Source organism: Delphinapterus leucas, chromosome 16 (genome assembly GCF_059928025.1).
Source record: "Delphinapterus leucas isolate spDelLeu-1000000601 "Yukka" chromosome 16, BTC_Dleu_Yukka2, whole genome shotgun sequence".
NCBI lineage: Eukaryota > Metazoa > Chordata > Mammalia > Artiodactyla > Monodontidae > Delphinapterus > Delphinapterus leucas.
The window spans coordinates 32,448,729-32,466,946 of NC_143144.1; the positions used below are offsets into that span (position 1 = coordinate 32,448,729).

General features: G+C 47.9%; 1 long non-coding RNA gene across 2 annotated transcripts in view; it reads left to right on the top strand.

Annotated features, from left to right (window-relative positions):
• Nucleotides 1-18,218, top strand: part of LOC111183552 (uncharacterized) — a 430,485-nt gene that overhangs the window by 335,991 nt on the left and 76,276 nt on the right. For both annotated transcript variants that reach the window (XR_016388080.1, XR_016388081.1), the window contains exon 4: nt 1-18,218. This exon is cut by the window's right edge and continues 76,276 nt beyond it. This is a non-coding gene — a long non-coding RNA (uncharacterized LOC111183552).

The following is an 18,218-nucleotide window of genomic DNA, read 5'->3' on the forward strand; positions in this document are numbered from 1 at the left end:
GACTCCACGTGGAAGAGCCAGGCTGGCAGACATTGTCACCGACCACTTGAGGAATAGAAGCAAAGACCTCGAAATCTGCAAAACGCAGCGAAATTGATCTCGAAAAGAATATCCCGGCATCTGGTAAGGTGGACTTCCGTTTCCTATTTTTCAACAACACCGTGCTTTTTGTTTCATGTATTGATCTGACCGACGTTTACTGGGTTCCTAGTGTGTCCAGGCGTTATGCCAGGGTCCCGAGTATAATCAGGTGTGGACCTCACCTGGGAAGAGCTTACAGTCTAACGATGGTGAGAGAGAGGAAGAAGCAGGCAGAAAGCGGGGGGGGGGGGCAGAAATGGGACAGAGATAAAAGATATCAAAGGGGGTGTAAGGGGAAAGAGAAGTTGGTCACGGAATATCGGAATTCCACTCGGGCCATGGTGTTTCTTCTGTGGACCTGCTCCCCCATCAGCAAAGGAGGAGGACAGGTCAGGAACACACAGGAAGGAAGTGTTGCCACTTGCCAAAGGTGCGTTGGTGTCCCCAGAGCAGTGTTCTGGGGCGGATGCTGTGCCGCTGTTCACCATGTGTGTTTGTTAGCGCGGGAATGATGCTCCCCCAGGGACACTTGTCAGGCCCGCACGAGGCCGCTGCGGTGTTGGCACGGAAGGCCCTGCATCTGTTCCTTTTACTTGTTCTGTTAAAGAAAAAGGCCCACTGAGGGTGTACCAGGGGATCCAAACCGCTGGTCATAGGGCAATTACTTATTACGAGCCTTGAATACATTCCTGATTGTATAAGGTTTCATTGTGTTTTTACGCGGAGGGCAGACTTGGGGAGTCAGTTTGGCAGCCGAGACAGGGAGGAAAAAAGAGCTTTCAGGGATCATTCTGGATGTTAAAAGTTCACTTCGAGGCAGAGGTTCAGGGATATAGTGCAATTCTGGGGACTCCAACAGAAACCTCTCGAATCCGCATTAGCGCTTAACCCTCCGTGGGAAGTCATAAAGAAAGACATTTCCCCCTTTCTCCTAACAATAATGTGACTTCCCCTCTAAGCAGCTCAACTGCTGGGCTCTAGGGTACCTGACGGTAAAGGGGAATCAGCTTCCCAAATGCGGAGCTGTTCCTCCAGCATCAAGGCCAAGGCCGTCTGCAGCCCGTGGGCCCTGGGATGAGCTGGAGGAAGGGGGCCAAGGGCTGGCTGGGGGAGACGATGCCGCTCGGGGCGAAGTCTCACGTTCTCCAACTGTGACAAGCAGGGGTCTGACCAGACTAGCACTGAGAGCCTTGGTCCTCCCAGCTTGGAAACACTGTGATTCCTTGATCTCATGGACCAACTGCCATGACCTTCCTAAAACATTGCTGAGGGTGACAGAATGGTTCATTCTTGGGTTGTGTTTGAGTAACATCAGGGACTCAACTCAGAGAAGAGCCTCTCGTTCCCGATGCACAAGCTCACATGTGTGCCACAAACTTGAATTCCATCCAGGTCTGCCCCGGTCATGAAGCCTCTAATCACCACCACTAGCTCCTCCTCCGTTACTCTATTTATTGAGTGCAAACGGCGTGGCAGGCAATAGGTGAAGTACCTTAAAGACATGTTCTCAGTTAATCCCCACAAAAATCTTATTATCACCTGCACGTTATGGAGGAAAGTTCTAGGCCTCAGAGAGGTTTCGCAACTCATCTAGGGTCATACCCGTAATAAGCAAGTAATAGAGAGAAACCTCAGATTCAGGTTAGAGCAATGCAAATGCCATCTCTTAACATGCCCCTACGCGGGTTCACCTTCGCTACCATTTCTCTGGACGCTTCGCACACTGGGTACTGCTGGTGGCCATGTCGTCCTTTGGGCCGGCTACTTGGCCCAGTGGAAAGAACATGGGGATCTCAGAATCTTCCTCTAGCTCGGGGGTTACTTTAGCTCTAGGATTATTTAGCTCTGGGATTACCTTATTGTGGCCTTGGGAAAATTATGCTCTACTTCAGTTTTCTGTACTGAAAAATACTTACCTTGCAGGATTTCTGTGATGCTCGATGACCTATTACATGTGGAAGTTCTTGATAAACAAGAGTTAAAATATTGTTATTTTTACTATGTCCTATCTCCAGTGCCTCTAAGCAGGGTCACAAGTTCCTCGGGGTCAGGCTCTGTGTGTACACCTCATTATTCTCATAAAGTTTCTAGCCAGTGCTAAAAATATAACTGGCACTCAGAAGGAAGTGGTTGACCTAATACGAAAATCTTGTTCATGAATGTGCTTGCTCTATAATATTTCCAAATTGCCCTCCACAGGGCCTGAGCCATTCTGCATCCCAGCAGCGGGAGTGGGTAAACACAACCATTTCTGCAACTTTCACCAATACAGTGTGTTAGCCAACATTTGGATTTTTGCCAATCTGGGAGCTAAAAATTGGTATCTCAACATAATTTAAATTTGCACTTATGAATTAGGCTAAGCATAGTCTTCTATGTTTAACAGCCATTTGTATATCTTTCTATGTAAATGGTTATAGATGGTATTGAGCTGGTGGTCTTTTTTCTTCATTGATATGTAGGGTATATATTTGGGACATCAAGGCAATATAATTTGCAAAACTTTTTTCCCCAGTGTGTCATTTGTTTTAAACTTTGCTTATGATGCAATTCATTTTAAAAACAAAAGCAAAGAGGAGCCAGGTCATAAGGCCTGTAGACATTTAGGAGAGTCCACGTGAGCTGGAAATGTACTTCCCTCCCTGTGGATCCCCAGGAGTGTATGCTTGTGTGCCAAGGGAAATACAGAGATGCAGGATCAACAAGGTGGAAACTTAAAAAAAAAAAAAATATATATATATATATATATATATATGTATATACTAAGTAACCTACACCATTACTTTATAGTAAAACAAATGTGGATATGAAATGGCATAGACGTCACCATTTGTATGAATTTTTAAAGTAAAGCATTGGAAAGTCAAAGAAATGTCACATCTGCATTTGGCTGCTTTGGGGTCTGCCTCCAGATACCCCATGGGGGTCTCTTTAATGGGAAAGCTTGAGAAGCACTGCTCTCATGGGAGCTGGCAAACCCGTTCTTGTCTCAGGCCTGCCACTGGTTAACTGTGTGACCCGGCTGCATTCCACTGGCTGCCATAAACCTCAGATCCGCCAGAATACGAGCTCTCGTTGGGCAGGGTTACTATTTACTGATGAATTGTCAGTGCCTCGGACAAATACCTGGGACGTAGCAGGGGCTCCTAAATGGGTATTGAACATAATAAAACAACATGCTCAAAGTTCACTCTATTCGTCACTGTCCCCAAAGATACAGCTGTCAGTTCTGTTCGCGTCTAAGTTACCCGCCTACTGCATGCGGGATTCTGGGATATAAAGATGCCCGAAGGAGCCCCCCACCCTCCCCCCGTTGAGCAGGGCCAGAAACGTGTGCTCTGATGCGATGATCCTGAAGGATCGTTCTGGCTCTGTGCCCCTCCTCACGTGGTTCTTGCCTGGGTCTTGTAGAACATCAAGGTCAAGAATAAACACTTAGTCGCGGGTCTCTAGAGGTCACCTTATCCACTCCTCTGCCACCTCAAAACACTACCCCCATTTTGGGGGGGACCCTTGGGTGGTCCAGGCCCCATGAGACTGTCAGCACAGGCGGTCCTTCCGTGTCATGGTGGTCCCAGGCCCACCTCACACGGCCTGTTCTAAAGAAACATGATCTGGGCTGTTTATGGGGTGTGGGCTCTGATATGTGGGTGGCAGGCTGCTGGGCCACCGGCAGGCAGTAAAGTCTTATACATAGGCCTGTTTTCCGGCTACAGCTGCCACATCAAAAGAGCAAACTCCCTACAAACTTTGCCTTAATTTAAAAAGTTATAGTAACCCTCAGGATGGAGGCAGGTCAGACACCCCTGAAGTTCTCTCTGTGGCCACAGACCAGGCCTTTCCTTCCACCCCAGGCACCATTAAAAGTGGGGCGATTCTGTAGGCTGTAGGCGTCACAGGCTGGGGTAAAATAGGAACGGAAATGCGGTCTCTCTTCATACTCATAATTCGCTTCGGAGGGATCTAGGGCCAAACATTTGAAAAAGGGCCCTGGCTTCTTGGACAGATTTCTGTTTTTCACACGTTCCCATATTCTTTGGGGTCTTTCCCAGCTGTGCTTTCAAATGCCTCAAGCCCACGGGGGCACATGTTAGAGAACCATGGGGTGTAGCTCTATCCTCCATCTATAGCCAAGGTGGTAGTTAATAGCTTTGTTCTCTAATGGGCAAACTGAGTCCTGGCAATGGGAAGGGGGGTTGCCTGCAGGACCCAGGCCAGCACCAGAGGCTGAGGACAGCACCTTGTCTAAGATCCCAGCCAGATCAGCCCACAGTTATCAGTCACAGAGACGGCAGTGCTCCCCGGAGCGGCCATCTGCTCCACGACATTTCCTGGACCCCTTGTAAGTGGCAAGGTCACGTGACTTGCCAAGGAAAAGTCCACTGGAGGGAAAGGTGCCCCTTGCTGGCTGCAGCAGGGAAAGGCCCGTGCAGGGCTCCCCAGGCTCTCTCCCATGGCCACGACTGGGAACAGTGGCCCACAGAGTGAAAACTCCCTGCGTGTGGGTCTTGCATAGGTTCCCCCACCTCTGCACCACACACACACATCATAGACTCACAGTGTGGGATAGAAATATATTTTTGCTGTGTTAAGCCCCAAAGATTTTTTTTCTGCAGCATAATGCAGCCTAACCTAACCTAAACAGTGCACTAAATCAGCCCAGTGAGCCCACGATATTTACTGATTCATTTATTCTTTAGCGCCCCAAAGACCACCATGGAGAAAAGTTACATGAAAACAGATTTCAGCTCAAACATAAGAAAATACTTTTTCCCCACATAGGTACTCAATTCTGACTATCAGAGGGCAAGTCCCCACTCCCCTGCTATGCCAAGTATCAGTTTATTTCCTCTCAGCACCAGATGGAGCTAGACTTTTTTTTTAAATAGTTGAATATTTTAAAAATTATTATTTTAAATTGTGATAAAATACATATAATTTAAAATTTACCAACTTAAGCATTTTTAAATGTTGTGTAACCATTACCACCATCCACCTCCAGAACTCTTTTTATCTTGCAAAACTGAAACTCTAAGATAATACTTTTTAACGGAGACATCTGAAGATGAGCTGGGCTGTTTCAGGACGTGGTGCGAAGTCTGCTTTTGCACAGATTTGTAGCTGAGGCTGGATGGTTTTTGGCAGGAGGATGGTGGAGCAGAAACCAATGGAGTGGAGTGGAGATTCACCTCCTGTATTCAGGGACCCCTCTCTCCACATTGCACTTTCGTGTAAATTACAAAGAAGCTCTCTCCGGGGGTGAATCATCCACAAGTTCTCTGGGTGGATGAAATTTTTTAAAAGAACCCTGTATGAATGACCAGCAGGTTTAAAAAGTGAGGCAGGCTGTCAGTTCCACGTGCCCCTCGGCTGGGCATCTTTGGGCAGGGTAGAAACCATGCGACTGTATGTAGCATCCCCATGTGCTGAGCATTATCTCAGACCTTTCCATGTGCCATCTCTTTCTTTTACTTACTGCAGTAATCCAGTGGGCTGGTTATTATCCCTACTTGACAAAATGAGAAAACTAAGGCTCAGAAAATTTCAGTAAATTGCCTTAAAGTCACAGCTAGTAAACAGCAGAGTTGTGGTTCAAATCCAGTCTGTCCACTTCCAAGTCCAGTGCTCTTTCTACTGCCTCCAGCTGTCCCCACTTGACCCAGGAGTCTATGATGGAGGTCATACCATGAACAGAGCCAGGACTCAAGCCAACAGTACTGGGTTACTGGGGTGAGGCATCCTGCTTTCACAATCCCAACAAGAAAAGTGAAATTTTCACATGTGTGATAAAAAGGGACTATTTACAATGCTCTGAGTCTTACCTGAATGGAAATATTTAAGGTAGTGTCACAACAAAATGGATTATTTCATCTACAAAGACATTCATAGGGGTTGAAGGGTGCTGTGAAATACTTGCCTCAATAACCAACCAACATTCTCCCATTTCAGTCCCCAGCTCTGTCTGAGGACCTGGGCTCCGAATATCAAGCACAACATACTCAATTTTCTCAAATACCACTAGTTAGGAAAAAAAGCAAAAGAAAGACAGAATGATTTCCTTTCTCATCTCCTGTGCAGGTGATTGGATTGCAGGGCTAGACGGAGGGAGAGTGATTTTGTTTCTCGGATAATGGAATTAAATGGGTGCCTCTCGATTTATTCCTAAAAACACAGAGAAGTGGCGTTTATGTTCCTGAAACATGAAATCGGTAGAAACACAACTGGGGAAAGAAAGGGAAATTAGAAAGAAAATCACCAATCATTTGATTATATGACAACTCGTGAACGTTCACGTAATTCATTGTCCTCTGCAAATCTGTAGGAAGGATGACTGCTTTTTTTTAAAAAAAATTGCTGGCTTCAGCATGTTTTTGTGAGAATGGGCAGCTGGAAAGGAAAGTGTTCTGGAACAGACCATGGCCCACACATCAGAGTTCCCCAAGTACTTTCATCTGTGTTACCTTTGTCATGTGTTCTGGCTGGTGCCAGGCTCTCGGGCCCCCTCTCTCCCTCCCCACTCCTGCTTCATGTACTTGGGACACCACACCGCGGTTGTCTTGTACCCTAGCTCTGCCCTGCACGCACGCAGCCAGATGCATACGTGCGAATCCACCTTCCTGTTCCTCCTCCTTCTCCTTTCAGGCTGCCTTCAGCTCTGGTGCCGCCACCTCCTGACACACTCCCTGAGGGCTCCTGCCTTGGCTGGCTGTCCGTCTTCCCTGTTCTCTGGTGTCCTCTGGACCTCTAGTCAATGCCCCCACTGTCTCCTTGCAGAAGGTCTGGTGACAGACCTTCTCCTGTCAAGGCTGAGAGGCCCTTGGAGCACAGGGAAGTGTCCCCCTGGCCCAGGCAGATGCCGGACCTCGCACAGAGCAGGGCGCAGAGTCTGCACCCAAGAAATACTGGGTGAACAGATCCCAAGAGGGTGGTGTCATTGTCCCTAAGCACACAGACAAAGAAATGGAGGGTGACGGAGGCCAGGCGAGGTGTCCTGTGTCCCCAGTGAGTTAGAGATGGTGCCTGGGCCAAAGCCCAAGGTGGGTGACACCTGGCATTCCACTTGGCTGTGGTCCTGTGTTTGAGGCCACAGCTCTTGCAGCTCCGACTTCCTCTCTGAGAAGCAGAGTTGTCTTGAGGTGAAGAAGCCACGTGACGTGGTGCCTCCACGGGGCGTTCTCTGCATCTAGGGCAAGTATGGGGGAGGTGGCACAGGGATTTGGGAGTGAGAGTCTCCACCTTTGATCGACTTCACGTGAACGGATTAACCCGGGCCAGGTTGAGACCCCAAATTGAAGGAGTAAAGTTGTGTCAGCTGCTTTAATTTATGTGTGCATTTACGGTCTCAATTATACGGGCACTTGCTGTCTCCATTTAAAAGATAAGGTTGAAAGGGGAGACGAAATTATGAGAAGAGATAAAATAAAAGCAAATCGAAGATATTATTCAAAAAGGAACTGGATGAAATAGCAAGAGCTGTCTGTGGTGGTAAAAGGAACACATGAGAGTGAAAGACATCCCCCTGATTATAGCTACCGTAGGCTGCAAGCGAATATTCAAGTCAGCAGAAGAGCAACCTTCCTTCCCTCCTGGGCGTTTTTACCTAAGGCCGTTCAGTTAATGCGTTTCTCCCGAATGCCTACTATGTGCGTGTCCCTGAGGATATAAATGCTCTTGCAGACCCAGAAAAATGACAATAACATATGATTTAAAGAAAAAAAAACAGGACAATGTTCAATGCGTGGTAGGAGCCCCGAAGAGGGAGTGATTATCTACCTAGAGGAACTGGGGGTGGAGCAAAAGAGACACCTGAGTAAGCCTGATGGGTGAGGGTGACAGGTGGAGAGACGGAGGAGTCTCCAGCAGAAGCAGCCCCAGAAAGTCTGGGAGGAGGGGCTGGAAACGCGGTGAGGGTGTTTAGTCCTGGTTATTGAACGCTTAGTAAATACTAGGCCCTGGGCTAATTGCACTACCCCTGTTAACTGATCTGTTCATCACAGCATTTTGAGGTAGGTACCGTTATTACCTCCATGTTAGGGGTGGAAATACTATCACCGAGGTTACGTAACTTGAGCAAGATCATAAGGTTGGTGTGGACTCAGACCCAGGTCTCTTCTCTCTCTCTAGAGAGAATGTTAGGCTCTCTCTTGAAATTGCAGTCACAGTGTCAGCCGAGGCTGCAGTCATTTAAAAGCTGGATTGGGCTCACTCAGGTGGCTTTTGTTGGCAGGCTCTGTTCCTCCTGATGTCGGCTCTCTATAGGACTGCTTGTGATGTGGCTGCTTCCCCCAGAACAAGTGATCCAAGACAGAGAGAGACGCCAAGTGTCTTTTATAGCCTACTTTGGAAGTGACATGCCTTCACTTCCATTGGATGCAACAGGTCACATAGACCAACGCTGGTACAGTGTGGAGGGGACGACACACAGGTGTGAATACATGAAACGGGGATCAGAGAGGCTATCTCAGAGGCTGCCTACCCCGCATGACCTCCTAAATTATTGGGAATTTTTGTTCCAGCAAGAAATGGGTAAGGGGGATGGGAATCTGATGTGTAGGTTCCTTTAGTGGGAACTTCAGGGCGGAATTTATTATAAATGCACGTAGAGAAGCCCAGTTTGACCCCCACTAAGAGGATGAGCTGGTCATCCCTTCCAAAAGGCACGCGCTGCAGAATGGCCCCTTCCTCTCTCCCAGTGCTCCCTGGCTCTGCACCCGTATGTTGAAAGGTCTCTGCACACAGTAGGTACTCTCTGCCATGCTGGTGGAGTTGAACTGGCTGCAGCTGCAGCTCTGGGGACCCTGAGCTGTGCAGTTGTGTTCAGAACTCCTTCACCCCCATGTGCCCACTTCCTCAGGCCGGCTCATATTCCATCCCCTCTGAAATTGTCACCCACACTTCCCAATCGGACTTCTCGCAGACCTGCAGCAATCCAGGCAGGCTCTGAAAGGCTTGGCTTCTCTTTCTGAGGATTTTATCAGCATGCGAAAATAAACAGAGCTCGAGGGGTCCTTGATGTCTTAGGATTGCATTTTAATGACTGCTTCTTTCCGAGAAAACGAGCTGGCCCCATTTCCTGGTCAACATCCACACTCATATGAGCATAGCTGGACCTGGGGTCTTGGGACCCAGAGCATTCCAAAGTGTGATTGACCAGTTTGCAATTAGCACTTCATTAGAGGGACACCCTTTGTCCACAGAACCAAGACTGGCTCCCAGGGACCAGCATCTCCCATCAACTCCCAGAGTGGTCTTTCTAGAACCTGCCTCTGAGCACACCGCTCCTTGTTCAAAACTCTCCTTACACCTCCCTGCCTGGGGGATCCAGCTCCTCAGCATGGCTCACAAGGACCATCACAGTCGGCCTCTGCCTGCTCCCCTGCCTCCGCTACCCGCTGCCCCTCCCCTCTCCTCCAGCCCTGCTCCCTTCAATTTCTACCGCAGTCAGATCCAACTGTTTGCCGTCGGTGAATGATCGATGCCGTCTTTCACCTCATCTCTGCCTTGAATGCCCTTCCCGTCCTGAATAACATCCATGCCCGCTTCAGAATTAATCTTCACCCTCCCATCATCTGGGAAGCCTTCCATTAACCACCCCCAAGTTGAAATACATTCTCCTTTCCGTCCTCCCGTGGGAGCAAGGTGGTGGTGCTGTGTCTTGACTCTCGGCGGCTTCCTGGATATCCTAGGCAGTGTCCCCACCTTTGATGAGACACTTTCACCCCCTCAGCCATTCAGGAGAGCTGGCTTGTGAAACAAGTCATGTGGAATGTCACCATGGGAGGGAGGAGAGGCCTGCCCAGCATGGCCCTCAGCAGCTCAGGCAAGCGCAGTGTGCCCTCATGTCCTGCATCCCTGTGGTCCCTAGGGCTCTGGGAGCACATGGCGATAGCTCCCGAAATCCTTGCTAAAAAGCAGAGGTGGTCCAGCCAGCATAGCCATGGCGCCTTGATATCTGAGAAGACCCTGCCCTTGTGTCAGGGCAGGACTCCTGGGTTTAGTTGACACTTGGCTTCATTCGTTAAGGCTCTTTGCTGCCCACACTTCACAGCCTACGTTCCTGCCTCTGGACAGCTTGACGAGAGAGTGCAAGGAACAGCAAGGACTTTGAGTAGATGTGGCATCAAATCCCAACATCACAACAAGCCCTGTGGTCTTCAGCCAGTGACATAAACTCATGGGGCATCAGTGTCCTAACTGGCCAAGCAGAGGCAACATTCCCCATGGGCTGGCATGACAGTCACATGAGACAACATAAATGAGAGACTTAATGCAGCCTTAATTCTGCCCCACCTCTCTTTCTTCCTCGATTCAAAATGTACCAAATGCCAACTGTATGCTGGGCTCCATGAGGGAGAAAACAGGAAGAAGACACAGCCTGCTCTCGAAAGCTCCCAGTCTAGTATAAGAAGTGACACTTGGACATGCAAACTTACGATACAAAGTGGTAAATGACCAGTCCTGCAGAGGGGCGCCACTGGGGCTTTGGGAGAGTTTTCTGAGGGCGAGCTCCTGGAAAGCTTCCAGTCCGGGGGATTTGAATCTGGAAGGCATGGTGTGGACTTGGAGTAGCATGAATCCTGCAGAGTACCAGGGTCCCACCCCCTCTCCGTGGACCAGAACCCTGCTCGCGGGAGATAAACATACAGCTGCTAGGGCTGCAAGGCGGGGCTGGGGTTGCAGGAACAGCCAGCCGCTCCTGGGGACCACCGCGTTCTCCGGGCCCTTTCTGCCAGGATCTGAGGAGGCCTGTTTACATGGGTCCCCCCTGCGGTCTGTGCTGCTTAATATGCCTTTTGAAAATGATGCTCAGTGGGACGTGTGCACATTTGTAATTACAAAGTCAGGGCTGGTTTTTCACAATCTGCCGGCTAATTTCTCAAGCGCAGGAAGGGAAATAGCAGAAAGTCCAAAATAGTCGAGTGGGTTCCCTGATAGCACCCTGTCGTGCTTCCTGTTTACAAAGCACTTTTATTCCTCCCCATGAGGAAGGCAGACCAGATACTCTTAGGCCAGAGGGGAAACCGAGACCCACAGAGGAGAAATGACTTGTCCAAGATTGCATGGCAAGTAGGAAGGGTAGGCAGGGCTGCACCCCAGTTCCTCTGATGGCACATCTGGTGCCCTTTCCTATCAACCTGTGGCACAGAAAGAAGGAGGGATGAGGCAAGAAATTCCCAGAACCAAGGCTGCTTCCCCTACGAGGTGGGCATCCTGCCACGAGAAATGGCTCATCAGGAGCCACTGGGTGAAAACCCACATTCAGGGAAAGCCTTCCCAGTAACTGAGATCCAGCCTGAGGCTTCCAGGAGCAAGCCTCACACGGAATGAGGGCGGGCTAAGATTTCAGCCAACGCTTTGAAACCGAGCCTGCGGTTGAAGTCAGGTCAACACATTCACAGGCGTTTTGGGCCCTATCGACGTCTGGGGTGGGAAACCCACCCGAAAGCTGTTGAAATGCAGGGGCCAGCACTGGTTTTGCAGAACAGTGGCTCTTTGAGTGGAAGGTGTTCGAGAATTAAGTTTCCCCTGTGTTCCCAGGGCTCAGACTTAAAGCCAAGGGGGGTTGGGGCCTCCAGCGCCTGATGGAGCCACTGATAGGTCCCTGCTGGCTAAAAGTGATGACATTGGCAAGAAACTGATCTTTCTGGGGAGCAGAAACTCAAGAGCACTCAAGTGCAGAACACAAGGCAAGTTGTGTTAACCTGCCACAAAGCTTCAACTTTCATGCCTGGCGGAGGGGGTGAGAGGGACCATTGGTATTGGGTATCAGGGGTCCCAGACCAGACTCCGGAGGAGGAAACTGCTGGAGTGGGACCTCTTATCTTGTCTTGCACTGTCCTTCTCCACATAGAATTAGGACATGCTCAGGCTAGGGGTGGAGACTGGGTAACCCAGTTGCTCCCTGTTTCATGGACAGGAAAATCGAGACGCTGCAGCGTCAGGAGACTTACCTCTGGGCATCAGAGAGTGTCACACATGAGGCTTGCAGCAACCAGTCTCCAGATTCTCAGTCCACTGCCCATGCGGACTGAGAAAAGAGACACAAATCAAAGTTCCAGGCTCTTTGTCACCATGTCGCAGGCCAAGCCACAGCCCACCTACCTCTGTCCTCCTTCACACTCCTTGTGATCCTGCTGAGTACCGTTCCTTCCTGTAAGCTGATGCTCACACACACGTCTGGCCGAAGCAGGTTTCAGCCACTGGGCGATATTTGTTGAAAAGCGAAGTCAGTTTGTGTGAAGCAGCCCCTGCTTGGCCTGGCTCTCTTAACACCAGTCAGTCATACATTCTCCTGTTAGTCAATGCTTGGTTGAATGGTGAAGACCAAGGATATCCAAATGGAGTGTCACATGTGCTCAGCCCGAGATAATCCTGGGGGACAGCTGCTGACTGGGCTCTAGCATCTGCATCTAAAAGTCAAGTCTAACACGGCTGGCTGTAGATAAAAAAGTGGCCATCCTGAAGTATGGTGGTCCATGGGTAGATTCTCGAGTTGGCTTAGGGTGGGTATAAAGCTTCTGAAATTGCAGGGAACACCTTACCCATGTTTATGCATGGGCTTTTATCTAGGAACAAGTCCCTATCTTTCATCAAATTTTCAACTCTGAATAATCGGAAGTTTAAGAAGCCATAATGTAGCTATCTAAAGGCATCATCCTAGCTCTGTCTTTATCCTCCTCAGGTGTCTCACAGTGTCCTGGTTCCGTATAACACAGTCTGAGCTGGAGTGTCTCTTCTGACTTCAAAAACTGAAGTGTTGAAAGCCTTGGTCATGGCTGGGTGACCTTGGCTGCTGAAAGTTCTTTGTCATTTTTTTCTAGTAACTGTGTTCTTTCTGTAGGACAGTCACTCTCCTTTGTGCTGGGGATGAGGGGCTGCAGTGGAAATACGAAGGCAGAGGGCTGAAGAAAGGAGGTTTAAACCCTCTGTGGTATTGACACAAAGAAGCCTTTCTTCTTAAGTGCAACCTGAAAAAGAATCCCCCATTGGGGAGTGCCATGACACTTCCTGTGTAACATATTCAAACATCCCCCGGCAACTGTGGCCTGTGGGAACCCAATAGGGCCTGAGCCAAAGATGGGCATAGAGGTGGTGAGAGTAGCAATATCTGCCTTCTCTTCAAACTTCTTTCAATTAAGAAAGGACTTAGAATTTAAAAGTAAAATAAGAATTATGATGGAGCCATTGAAGACCAGCTCTAAGAAGAACTTTAGTTTTCTCAGCTGTGAAAATGCAACTTGGATGAGAATGGTCTCAGTGGCCTAGAAAGGACAGGACTTACCCACAGAGGTAATGCCCAAGCCCTTTGACCCCCTGTCTGAGAATTGAGCCTTGAGAATTGTATCTCCTCATATTCTTGCTGGGATGGTCACCACTTGGGAATGGTATCCTGGCATGTAAACGAAATATGAAAACGTCCCATTTTCTTGGGTACCTGTTGTCGTTACTTCACCAGTTGGAGAGAACAGTACCCAATGCAGTTCCTTTGAGTGAATGTCCTCCCCAGCGAGCAGGATAAAGGTGTTTTCCTAAAGTACCTGGTTGCAAAAAACCTTAGAGTCACGGAGAATCAACACCTGGGAGTACCTGGAAGACCACCTAGTCAAGTCCTGTCACTTTGTTGCAGGTGTTTCTGAGGCCCAGAGAAGAAAAGAGACTCAAACAGATGAGCTGTGCCCATCAGATTCTCTCGTTCAGAAAGGAAACAAGGAGTAGAGAGGAAAGTTTCCAGCTATGACGGGCACTGGGTTTTGAAGGTCACACAGCCTTGAGAACTTGGGTGGCAGATTTTGTTTGTTTGTTTGCTTTTGTTGGGATGAATAAACTGATGAGTATGTAAGTCTTTGGAGAGCTGGGAGTGGGGCAGGTGAGCAGAGATGCCTTTCATGCCCTGGCTTCCCTGCAGTCCCTTAAACCCTGCTTTAGTGGAATGAACTGAGTTGATTTGTTGAAACATAGAAAAGCCCTGACCAGAACAAGGGGACTCAGGTGTGCACGGGAGCTGGACTGTAGGACCTATGAGAACCCTTTAACCAGAGGTAGTCTGATTTCAGGGGTCTTGGGGTTCAGGGCCTATTGGAACTAGTGAGCCATAAGCACAGGTAACTCATGCCAGTTTCACTGAAAATGCAGGTGGTCTCTGGGAAAGGGTCTTTGGGCAGCTTGATGCTCATAATATGGTCCTTGGACCAGCAGCATCAGTGTCTGGGGGTCGTTGGAGGTGTAGAGCCTCAGCCACAGCCAGACCTCCTGAATCAGAATTTGCGTTTTCACAAGTTCCCCAGCAATTCCTATGTACATTAGGTTTGAGAAGCAGTGATTTAAGAAATAGCCTTAAAAAAAAAAAAAATAAAGCAAGGACACGACGGAGAAAAGGCTGTGAGCAGAAACATGAGGATCTGGTGGTAATCTCATCTCCAGGACAAACTCGCCATGCAGCCTTGAGAAAACCACAGCCATGCTCAGAATGGCTGTTCTCTCATCTGAAAATGAGAGGGTTGGACTGGATGATCTTTATGCTCTAGCCTCGCAGGCATCTCTGATATAAGGTAGGAGGGGGGAGCCCCACTCAGCTGAAGATCAGAGAGCTTCTTGCTCTGTAAAACACTCCCTAATCAGCCTATGTCAAGTCCCCCGCCCCCCGACCAACCACAGTGACAAGTCCCAGGAGTGTACCTTGTCAGGCTGTGAATAAAGTTCAGGCAGCTTGGTTAATTACCCTGACATCAACTAGAGTTAGCTACCCAGCAGCTCGGAAACTCATCTTAATGATTAGAGGAATGCACACGCCACAGCTTCAGTCACAGCCACCACCTTTGCAGGCTACAGCTTTGTTTCAGGGTCTCAAATTCAGGCAGAGGATCCCCTGCCTGAATGGGCATCAGGGGTCCAGGTGGGTGTCAGGAGGTTCCCCCTTGCCCATTCCACACGAGGGTGAGGTCATTCTCCAAATGTGTCTTTAGTGAAGCTTTGTAACAATCATAACAAAGAACCCGTTTCTTTCTCTCCTACCTCTACATGTAACCTGCTCCAAGTTCTCCACTGCTGTCAGAAAAGGCCATGCGGGATGTACTCCTCCTTATTCTCTAGCCACAAGTCCATTAATTTCTACCTCAAACCCTCTGCCCTGACCTCAGAGGGCTACACTCTGTTCCCTGTGTGAGCCATGATATTTCTTCTATTTGCACACATTGCTTCTGCCTAAAACACTCTTCTCTGCTCTTGACCATAGTCCTTATTCAGTCTTCAGATTTAGTGTCTCTGTCATTTCCCCCAGAAAGATATTGTGTCTATATCATGTCCCCCATGCCCAGGCTGGATGTCTACATTTCTATAGAGTCCTGTGCTACATCAATTGTACTAGACATCACACTGTATTTTGAGAGTTTCTCTACAAAACAGTGAGCTCTGGGTTGTCAGAGACCATGCCTGACTTACTTAAGATCTAAGCTCCGTGAGGACAGGGATTGTTTTCTCTGTCATTGACAACTGTATTCAGAGTGCCATGTACATTGCCTGGCACATAGAAGATGCTCAATAAATGTCCTTTAAATGAATGAATGAATGAAGAAATGAATTCCCCATGCTTAACACAGCGTCTGGTGCATGACGAACAGTCAATTTTGTTTTTTGTTTCAAGTGAATGAAAGGACAAAGGGAGATTTTTCTGTTTTGGCGTAAAGCCTGGACAGTGAAAACTCATTAGGATGGATTGCTTGACAGGCTGAAGCACAAAGGTGTCCACAGCTCAGTTTCCTCTAAAGAGGTCTGTCCTGACACTGGACGGGGAGGTGAGACTTGTTTTGTGACTGTGGGACTGAGGGTGAGAGGTCCAGAGAGGTCCTTCCGTAAGAGGATTACTTTGAATGAATGACCATGGGGAAGTGTGAGGCTCCGCTCCCTCAGCCCAGAGCACACACATCCCCTCTCTCCTGCAGGCTGTCGGAAGGCCTAGAGGGCTTGTCCCAGGCCCAACCTTTCATGTGGACCAAGAGGTAGAGGCAAAGAAGGGATTTCTCTAGGCAGGCCCTTTAAATAGGAGAAAACATTCTCAAATCTTAGAGCCAGTGAATGACATTACTGATATTGGAAGCCACATCTTTATGGGCCTTAAGTGCAGGGCTCTTTTTTTTTTAAATGTATTTTTTAAAATTTTTATTTCATTTTTGGCTGCGTTGGGTGTTTGTTGCTGCGCGTGGGCTTTCTCTAGTTGTGGCGAGCGGGGGCTACTCTTTGTTGTGGCACGTGGGCTTCTCATTGTGGTGGCTTCTCTTGTTGCGGAGCACGGGCTCTAGGCATGCAGGCTTCAGTAGTTGTGGCACGTGGGCTCAGTAGTTGTGGCACGTGGGCTCAGTAGTTGTGGCTCATGGGCTCTAGAGCGCAGGCTCAGTAGTGGTGGCGCACGGGCTTAGTTGCTCCATGGCATGTGGTATCTTCCCGGACCAAGGATCAAATCCGTGTCCCCTGCACTGGCAGGCGGATTCTTAACCACTGCGCCACCAGGGAAGTCCCCCAGGGCTCTTTCTAAGCATTATGTTTTAATAAAGATTTGGGACTTTCATTTTTCTATAAAGCAAAGCCCATTTTAAAATACCTATACATGTGGTGGCAGCAGTGGGATAAAAGTCCAATGTCCACAAGCCAAAAGAAGTTTGGGAAAAGAATTGGAGCATTTCTGGAAGACTCTCCTCTTTTGTATGTTGATCCAGGTTGCTTAGCTGTTCCATTGAGGACTGGGGTTGGAGAGGAAAGGTTATATTCTATTTACTTTGTAAAAGGAAATTTCTCTCTCCCTGTTTCCTTCTTCTTCCCTAGTAATCCCTCAACCTAACAAATTAGCTTCCCAGAGACCTCTATCGGAAGGTTTCTTCTCATGTGACCAGGGGCACAGAGCAAAGGAGACAGGATAGGATAATAATTAAGAATCTAGGTTTAAAAATCAGACACATCTGAGCTTAAACCCAGCCTTGCCATTTATGAGCTCTTTGACCCCTACCAAATGACTTAATGTCTCTGAGTCTCCATTTTCTCATCCATACAGTGGGGATAATACTAATATCAATCATCTGGCAGTTTTATGAGGTAGTGAGATCAGCACAAGCAAGCACGTGGTATGAAGCCACAAACTCCATCCACAACGCCAAGCTTAGAAAGTTCGGAGAACCGAAGGCATTTTTCATAACTCATTTGGCAGTAAAATCTGATCTCACTTGAACTCACTTGGCAACAAAAACCTGACCTGAACTTAAGTAAAACTATTTGGAGTTGTTATTGTGACTTTTCATGTATTTTGCTGTAGAGATATTGATGCGTTTGATCACAGGGTAATACCTCCGTATCCACTGTGAGTGTTAGGTAATGTAAGCTACATGCTGTATGTACCCTAAAATCTATAATGGTTATAGGTTTTAAAATCTATAACCTTTCTAAAATCTATAATGGTTTGATTTCCAAAATGCATATAGCTCTAAAGATTTCATGCAAAGGATTGTGGACCTATAGAGGATCTGGCTGTGTTAACTGTTCAGTACTTGAAAGCCAGCATCAGTTCTGCTTCAGGGATTTGCCCAAGGACACACAGAGACTTGTTTGCATATGACACTGTCCTCAGGTATTATTTATTCTATAACCATGACCTTGACCAAAAATATCTCTTTGACTATTCAACTTGAACTTCCTCAAAAGAAATCCATTTCTTTAGATATTTCAAGCTCTTTGGTTCTTGAGAGGCCACTTGTAAAGATGAAAATTGAAAATTGGTTGATTGAATGTTGAGAGTGAGAGGTACTCATAAACCAGAGCCAGAGAAGGATGGGGGCAAGACAGGGAATCACAGAGGTGAAAATGTGACCCACTGGGCAACAGCACTAGTTCTGTACCCAGGGCCAGCTCTGGAAATTAAATAGAACTTTGACACATGGGAGGTTTAAAATATATAGAAAAGGTGGAGGAAGCAATAAAATTCCCAACATCCTCCCATTTCTTTATCAAAAGAATGTGGGAGAGTTTTATAATAAAAGACACAAATCTAATCTAATTAACATAGGGTTAAAATATCCAATGTTATATACATAAAGCAAGAGGTAGGGATAAGTTAGGGGTGATCGATACAGTTGAGTCAGAAATCTAGCTCTGAG